We start from the raw sequence: 8,602 nt of genomic DNA, 5'->3' as shown, positions 1-8,602 counted from the left end.
TTTTTGCGATTTTTAACCCCCCACATGCCTCAAAGCCCACCTCACGGCTGAGTTAAAATCGACCCCTTGGACTCCATGTGACAGGCAGGAACAGCCTTTCATCCACATACACCATATCGGAAAGTTGGTAAAATACTGTCCTTCAAAAATCTTACGGATTATCCACTGTGTAAGAAATATTTGCTGAAAAGGACATTTTAAACTGTTGCGGACTGATCCCATCTTTACTGGTTTCTAAATATTTGTACCTTGCTGTGTTTTCTGCTTCTATGTAATTATCTCACTTACAAATAATTCTAGCTATTTTAACCTGAACATAACGTTTGACAGTGCGGTATTTATGGTCTTTTGGCGTAGGATGGTGGCCATCCCACTTGGTCTCCTGTGTATTACACCATAATTAAAGTGTCATTATACGTACTGCCAAGATGCAGCTGAGCCTGCTGCAGGGTTTGACCTGACAGTTGAGAGAGAACTCCCCCATGAGGTAGTGAGATTGCAGGAGATGGTGAGGCGTGTATTCAGATGTTCGAGAACCATGTTTTGTGAGACCAATAAGGGGCAGAATCAAAGAATAACATCCCCAAAATATCCCTGGAAAAATGCTGGGAAATCTTATAACCTCATAACAAAAACAAAATTTGACTTATTTAGTCATTATAAACTAGTGGGCCTAATTATAATTGAATGGAATTGCAGAATGTAATCCTCAATACATTGCTAAAAATCCAGAAATCCCATGTAATAAAAATAGAACATGACTTATTCAGTCACTATAAATCAGTGGACCGGCCCATGATTGGTCTTCACTACAGTGCGAAGCTTGAATGTCCACTGGTGGGAAAACTTTTTAGTGGATGCAAGTGGCACTCTGTGTTTATGCTGATCTTTATCAGAAACACCACTTACCCAGTGAATCTAGCCTTTTTAGACAGCCTTTCAGTAGAACAGGATTATATTCCTGGATAATAGGCTTTCCATGTCATGCAACCCCTGAAACATAACCACTGAGTTAGTGATCAGACAACCACTGAGTTAGTGATCAGACAACCACTGAGTTAGTGATCAGACAACCACTGAGTTAGTGATCAGACAACCACTGAGTTAGTGATCAGACAACCACTGAGTTAGTAATCAGACAACCACTGAGTTAGTGATCAGACAATCACTGAGTTAGTGATCAGACAACCACTGAGTTAGTGATCAGACAACCACTGAGTTAGTGATCAGACAACCACTGAGTTAGTGATCAGACAACCACTGAGTTAGTAATCAGACAACCCCTGAGTTAGTGATCAGACAATCAGCAAAGGCTGCTTTCACAAGTCAATCCAAACATCCTTAGTAGAGGATCAAAGGAAGGAAGCAATGACAAATGTCTCAAAGGTTAATGTCTGGATTTTCATCCTGCTCTTCCTCAAGTGTCTTTCCCTTTCATACACCTTTTAGAGAGTGAAGGAGTCCATGAGATGGAGGGCTAGGAGCAACAATAAGGAAGATTCAGCTTTCATCTTGGTAGTTGAGTCTTCGGTAATCTTGTGAACTAAAAATTCTCTAATAAGGAAATGCAGGTGTCAAATCTTCTATTTAATGACACCTGCTAAGCAAGTGATGTTGCCGACAAGGCACTGTAACCTTCTTTAAGTGTTGGCACCCTAGGCACCTGAACATCCTGTGGAAGTTGGAGAGAATATATCAAGGCTTGCCTCTAGAAAATGCATGGGTGATTCATGTCTGCAAAAGGCCCAGAAAGATCTGGGACTCCCCCACAACCACACTCATCCTTAAAACAGGATTCCTGATGATTGCAGACTCAGTTTAGAGTGGGAAAGGTGTGCATTGGAGCATTACATTTGTTGGACTTGAAGATTAACATTAGCAGGCCTCCAATCCTGCAGTCAGCCAGCCTGGTGGGGCTTGTGAGGTGTTGGGACAAGGATGTACCTGGAATCTAGGATATCAAAGGCCCTGCGAGGTGCATTGCACAGTTTGTGGAAGAGTTGTGGAAAGGTTGGAGTTAAATTTACCATTCAGCAGGATGGGTGAGGAACTGTCACTCTCACTGTTGAGTCAGCAGATTGAGTTCAAGCCCCACTCTAGGGAAAATAGATTAAAGGGTAAGACGATACATGATCAGTGGTGTACATTTAAGGAGTTATTTTACAACTTCCAAAAAAAATATATTCCACTGAGAAGAAAAGGGTGTAAAAGAAAAGACAGCCATCCGTGGCTAAGTAAAGAAATTAAGGATAGTATTCGACTAAAAACAAGGGCATATAAGGTAGCCAAATCTAGTGGGAGGATAGAGGATTGGGAAAACTTTCAAAGACAGCAAAAAATAACAAAAAGATTGATTAAGAAAGGGAAGATAGATTATGAAAGTAAATTATCAAAAAATATAAAAACAGATAGTAAGAGTTTTTATAGTTATATAAAAAGAAAAAGGGTGGCTAAAGTAAATGTTGGTCCCTTAGAGGATGAGACCGGGAAATTAATGGTGGGAAATATGGAGATGGCAAAAACACTGAATGAATATTTTATATCAGTCTTTACAGTAGAAGACACTAAGAATATGGGCAGCACAGTGGCATAGTGGTTAGCACTGTTGCCTCACAGCGCCAGGGACCCGGGTTCGAATCCAGCCTCGGGCGACTGTCTGTGTGGAGTTTGCACATTCTCCCCGTGTTTGCGTGGGTTTACTCCGGGTGCTCCGGTTTCCTCCCACAGTCCAAAGATGTGCGGGTTAGGTTGATTGGCTATGATAAATTGACCCTTAGTGTTAGGGGGATTAAATACGTGGGGTTACGGGGATAGGGTGGGATATGTGTTGGTGTAGGGGTTACGGGGATCGGGTGGGATATGTGTCGGTGCAGGCTTGATGGGCCGAAATGGCCTCTATCTGCACTGTGTGATTTCTGTGTTTCTGTGTTTAATATCCCAACACTGGACAAACAGGGGGCTAAATGGGGGGAGGAGCTAAACACAATCAAAATCACTAAGGAAGTGGTACTCGGTAAAATAATGGGACTCAAGGCGGATAAATCACCTGGACCTGATGGCTTACATCCTAGGGTCTTGAGGGAAGTGGCGGTAGGGATTGTGGATGCATTGGTAATAATTTTCCAAAACTCCCTGGACTCGGCAAAGGTCCCGGCAGACTGGAAAACTGCTAATGTAACACCCTTATTTAAAAAGGGCAGTAGACAGAAGGCTGGAAACTATTGACTGGTTAGCCTAACATCTGTGGTAGGTAAAATTTTGGAGTCCATTATTAAGGAGACAGTAACAGGACATTTGGATAATCATAATTTAATAGGACAAAGTCAGCATGGTTTTATGAAGGAGAAGTCATGTTTGACAAATTTGCTGGAGTTCTTTGAGGAAGTAACATATAGGGTGGATAAAGGGGAACCAGTGGACATAGTGTATTTAGACTTCCAAAAGGCATTTGACAAGGTGCCACACAAAAGATTATTGCTTAAGATAAAAAATCACGGGATTGGGGGTAATATTCTGGCATGGATAGAGGATTGGCTATCTAACAGAAGGCAGAGAGTTGAGATAAATGGTTCATTCTCAGACTGACAATCAGTAACTAGTGGTGTTCCGCAGGGGTCAGTGCTGGGTCCCCAACTCTTTACAATCTATATTAACGATTTGGAGGAGGGGACCGAGTGTAACATATCAAAGTTTGCAGATGATACTAAGATGGGAGGGAAAGTAGTGAGTGAGGAGGACATAAAAAACCTGCAAGGGGACATAGACAGGCTAAGTAAGTGGGCAGAGATTTGGCAGATGGAATACAATACTGGAAAGTGTGAGGTTATGCACTTTGGCAGGAAAAATCGTAGAGCAAGTTATTATCTTAATGGCAAAAAACTGGAAAGTACTGAAGTACAAAGGGATCTGGGGGTCCTGGTGCACGAAACTCAAAAGGTTAGTATGCAGGTGCAGCAAGTGATTAAGAAGGCCAATGGAATGTTGGCTTTCATTGCTAGGGGGATAGAATATAAAAATAGGGAGGTATTGCTTCAGTTGTACAAGGTATTGGTGAGACCGCACCTGGAATACTGCGTACAGTTTTGGTGTCCATACTTAAGAAAGGACTTGCTCTCGAGTCAGTACAAAGAAGGTTCACTCGGTTAATCCTGGGGATGAGGGGATGGACATATGAGGAGAGGTTGAGTAGATTGGGACTCTACTCATTGGAGTTCAGAAGAATGAGAGGCGATCTTATTGAAACATATAAGATTGTGAAGGGGTTGGATCGGGTGGATGCGGGGAGGATGTTCCCAATGATGGGTGAAACTAGAACTAGGGGGCATAGTCTTAGAATAAGGGGCTGCTCTTTCAAAACTGAGATGAGGAGGAACTACTTCACTCAGAGGGTGGTAGGTCCATGGAATATGCTGCCCCAAAAAGCTGTAGAAGCTACATCATTACATAAATTTAAAACAGAAATAGACAGTTTCCTAGAAGGGAATTAAAGGTTACGGGGAGCGGGCAGGAATTTGGACATGAGTCTAGGTTCGGATCGGTCATGGCCCTGTGGGTAGCGGAGCGGGCCCAGGGGCCGTGTAGCCTGATCCTGCTCCTATTTCGTGTGTCTAATTCTGTGAGATTCAGGAGATGGTTCTGTGATAGTGGATTGGCGGTTAGGATCAGATCAGCCATGATCTTATTGAATGGCGGAGCAGGCTCGAGGGGCCGATTGGCCTACTCCTGCTCCTATTTCTTATGTTCTTATGTAGGTCTTGAGCGCATAATCTAGACTGAAGCTTCAGTGCAGTACTGAAGGAGTGCTACACGGTCTGAGGTGCTGTCTTTCAGATGACTTGTTAAATGGAGACCCTCTGTCTGTTCAGGTGAACAAAAAAGATCCGAAAGCATCATTTGAAGTGCAGGGGAGGTCTCCTGACATCCTTGCATTCATATAGTGCCTTTCATGACCAGGGGATGTCTCAAAGCGCTTTACAGCCAATAACTACTTTTGAAGTGTAGTCACTGTTGTAATGTAGGAAACACAGCAACCAATTTGTGCACAGCAAGATCCCAGAAACAACAATGAGATAATGACCAAATAATCTGATTTAGTGATGTTAGTTGAATGATAAATGTTGGCCAAACCTTCCTTGCTCTTCTTCAAATAATGCCATGTGATCTTTCACATCCACCTGTGAGGGCAGACAGGGCCTCAAGTTAACGTCTCATCTGAAAGATGGCACCTCCAACAGTGCACTGCTCCCTCCGTGCTGTACTGAAGTGTCAGTCTAGATTATGTGCTCAAGTCTCCGGAATGGAACTAGCCCACATTTATCCCTCAACCAACACCACTAAAAAAAAATTTTTTTAATCCGCAGTATTTTGCTTTTATCTTGGGGACAGACGTTATAAAGATGTGGCCTTTTTATAAATGGGGTAAATTCTGCCGCATGGATATAGCGCAGCTTTACGCACTGATACCTCAAATTGGCTTCCTATTCTCACCGCCTCGATTTCAGTGGTTGTGGTTCGACAGTTCCTGTACTAGCAGGTTCTCGGCATCGGCGAGAATGAAGTAAATGGCATTCACTCCTTTTGTGGCGGAGATCCACCCCAGTGCAATTCATTAGGAAGGTAAAGGCGACGCAAGGTTTGTGTGAATGCACGTGGTTCTTAAAAACACACCGCCGTGCACTGTAAGTAGTGTGTTTAAAAGGTGCAGTGTGCATGGCACCACAGTGATTGAAATGTTTTTCCACTTCTGTGGCGGCAGTGTGCTTCCTGGACATACTGAATTGTCGTAATTTCCCTTCTGCTTTGCACTTTAAGAAAGGGGTTGTCTTTTAATGCAGTTGGTGTGAACCTCATGCAGCTTATTCCTTTAATGCAGGAGTTTCAAACTGTCAACAAAAGGGTTTCAATCCCCTCCCCACGCCGAGTCCTCTGATCGGGCTGTCCCCGATTTACGGAGCAGCTTCCAGCCCAGGAGTTGAAGGGTCCTGTCCTCCTTCCGCACCACCTTATTTCCCCTCCCCCGAGCCGCCAGCCCATCCCCTGCGGGTGCATTCACTTCCGCACACCGCCTGCAGCCTTTGCCCGGTCGCCAGGGGGAGCCCCACCGTGCAGCGCCTGCCTGACTCGATGTGAATCGGGCGGAGACGGCAGTCGGTGTCCAGACGGCCTTCGCTCGGGTAAATCTAGCGCCGCCAGCACCACCGTCGAACTCTCAACAGCACCTTTACACGGTTCACGCACGCTAGCGTCTCGGCCGCGCCGCTTCAAGTTGTTCCCTCCGCCAGGTGGAGCTGGGGTGGGAGGGAAGTGAAGTGAACCCTTTCTGGCTTGTGGTCCAGCAGTGGCAAGCGATCGCAGTTGACTCCCCGGGACCACGGTGTCTGTCTGACTGGGTTTGCCCCCACACACACACCGACCGACACCTTTGGGATATCGGCGAGAGGCGCCGCCGAAGCCGGGACTGACTCTCGGAAGGCGCTCGAGACCCACAAGGAGGAAATTCGGAAAGAAGCCGTCAGCGGCCTGCGCGGGACCGGTAACCCGGGAGACGGCGGGGCGAAGGGCCGCGCAGTCAGCCGGAGGAGGGACCGGCCGGCCCGCCCGCCATCGCCGAGCCAGCCGCCGCTGCCACTTGTTTTATTATTAACAGGTAAGGTTTGTTTTTTTTTGTTAAATTCTCAGATTAAAGTTACCCGGCGGGTTTGTGCTTCGAATGGCTATAACTGGGAAGTTTGTTTCGCTGCGCTCGGTGAGTGACCGGCCTTGCCCCTTTTCCACCGGCCGCCCCGGCGCTCGCTCATTAGGGACGGGTTTTAATGACAGGAAATGCGAATTTTTATATCTTTTGTGAGGGGGGAAGTGTTGTGCGAAGCGGATGTCGGCGTGCCATGGAAACCGGTCCTGGGACGGCAGGGGCGGAATTAAAGCAAAAGAAAAGGACCGTGGGAAGAGGGTGACGCTGCAGCATTCCCGGCCCATGATCTCAGCCTTTAATTAATTAGCGTCTGGTCGAAGATCCACCCCTGTTGTTAATGTGAGTAAACTGGTGACCAGGACCATCCACAGGAATGAGCAATAATGAACTGGTGACCAGGACCATCCACAGGAACGAGTAATAATGAACTGGTGACCAGGACCATCCACAGGAATTTGATGCAAGTGACAACCCTGTCCAGTTTCACTGTAGGAATCCTGTAGTTCACTCTTCTCCCTCAATTGGAAGTCGTTTCTTACGCATTTTAAAATGTTTTAATTTACACAATGAAAATTGACACCTGATCTCTGCTTGACTTGACTTCAAAGCTGTTGGGTGTTTTCATAATATGCACGTTGATACTTAAAAAGCTGCTGTTTAATCCCAGTTATCTATTCTGTGTCTGAAAGCGCAAAGTTTGTAAATGAGTTTGAGCTTAGTTTTCTATTTTATCATATATTAATACAACACCAACACGCATGGCATGCATTGTATTAAATAATCTTCATAACTGTAGGCTCACTCAACACCAAAGATAAGTTTTCTTAGCTTATAAAGATAAATTAATCAAATTTAATTCTCATTTTTATTCCTGTGTCGCTTGAGTAATTTGTCATGGCATCTTGTTCCTGCCTATTCAAGTTAGCATGGAATAAATTCCCCCAAAATTTTCAATGCTGAAACTACAGTAGTGGACAAAAACAGCAAAAAAATATCCTTGGTCACAAAGAGTTACTATTTCATCACATTGGAGCCCTGGCCTTGTGTTAACTTTTTAAATTGACATCTGAAGTAAGTTGTAGTAATCTGATTTACAATACATTTTCCTTGAGTCTTTAACAATAATGCTGCTCATTTCATTTAATTGAGAAGTCTGAGGGTGCTCATTGCTGTAGAATGCCTTAAACTTGTGGAATTAGAATAGCTGAACTTCAATCAATATAGATAAATGCAAGTACATTTTGGTCGAAAGAATAAGAAGACAACATGCTCCTTGGAAAATAAGTGTCTAAATGGGGCAGAAGAACCGAGGGATCTGGGGATACAAATACATAGATCACTAATAGTAGCAACACAGAGCCAGTCGGGCCTTAGCCAGCCCGGCCAAGAGAGCGCGAAAATTAAACCTGAACCCGAAAGTAAAAGCACTGCGGTTCATTTCTAGAGGGCTAGAATTGAAAAGCAGAGAAGTTATGTTAAACTTGTTATAGAACATTGGTTAGACCAACCTTGGAGTACTGTAAACAGTCCTGGTCTCCATATTCTAAAAATGAAAGAGGCGCTGGAGAGGGTGCAAAAAAGATTTACTAGAATGATACCAGAACACAGAGGTTATACTTATTAGAAAAGATTGAACAGGCTTTTTTTTTCTAGAAAAGAGAAGACTGAGTCGTGACCTGATAGAGGTCTTTAACATTATGAAAGGGTTTGTTTGATCGGGTAGACGTAGAGAAGATGTTTCCACTTGCGGGCGAGATGACACTAAGGGCCATAATATAAGATGGTCACTAATAATTTCAAAAGGGATTTCTGGAGAAACTCCTTTACCCAGAGAGTGGTTAGAATGTGGGGAACTCTACCACGGAGTAGTTAAGGCAAATAGCATGGATGCATTCAAGGCTATGTTGATGG

The 8,602-nt window shown here is 44.4% G+C and overlaps 1 protein-coding gene across 4 annotated transcripts in view; it reads left to right on the top strand.

The window, feature by feature from the left end:
* Positions 1-5,990: 5,990 nt before the first annotated feature.
* Positions 5,991-8,602, top strand: part of cdk17 (cyclin dependent kinase 17) — a 251,513-nt gene continuing 248,901 nt past the window's right edge. For 2 of the 4 annotated variants that reach the window (XM_086009899.1, XM_086009897.1), the window contains exon 1: positions 5,991-6,646. The gene's annotated coding sequence lies outside the window, so the exon portion shown is untranslated. The remainder of the gene's footprint in view (positions 6,647-8,602) is intronic. The other 2 variants (XM_086009896.1, XM_086009900.1) reach the window with 2 other exon arrangements.

The sequence above is a fragment of the Somniosus microcephalus genome, chromosome 17 (genome assembly GCF_052327205.1).
Source record: "Somniosus microcephalus isolate GS21.2 chromosome 17, FLI_Smic_1.0, whole genome shotgun sequence".
NCBI classification, from domain to species: Eukaryota; Metazoa; Chordata; class Chondrichthyes; order Squaliformes; family Somniosidae; genus Somniosus; species Somniosus microcephalus.
The sequence above is the reverse complement of the archived record's forward strand: the minus strand, read 5'-3'. Positions and strand labels throughout refer to the sequence as shown.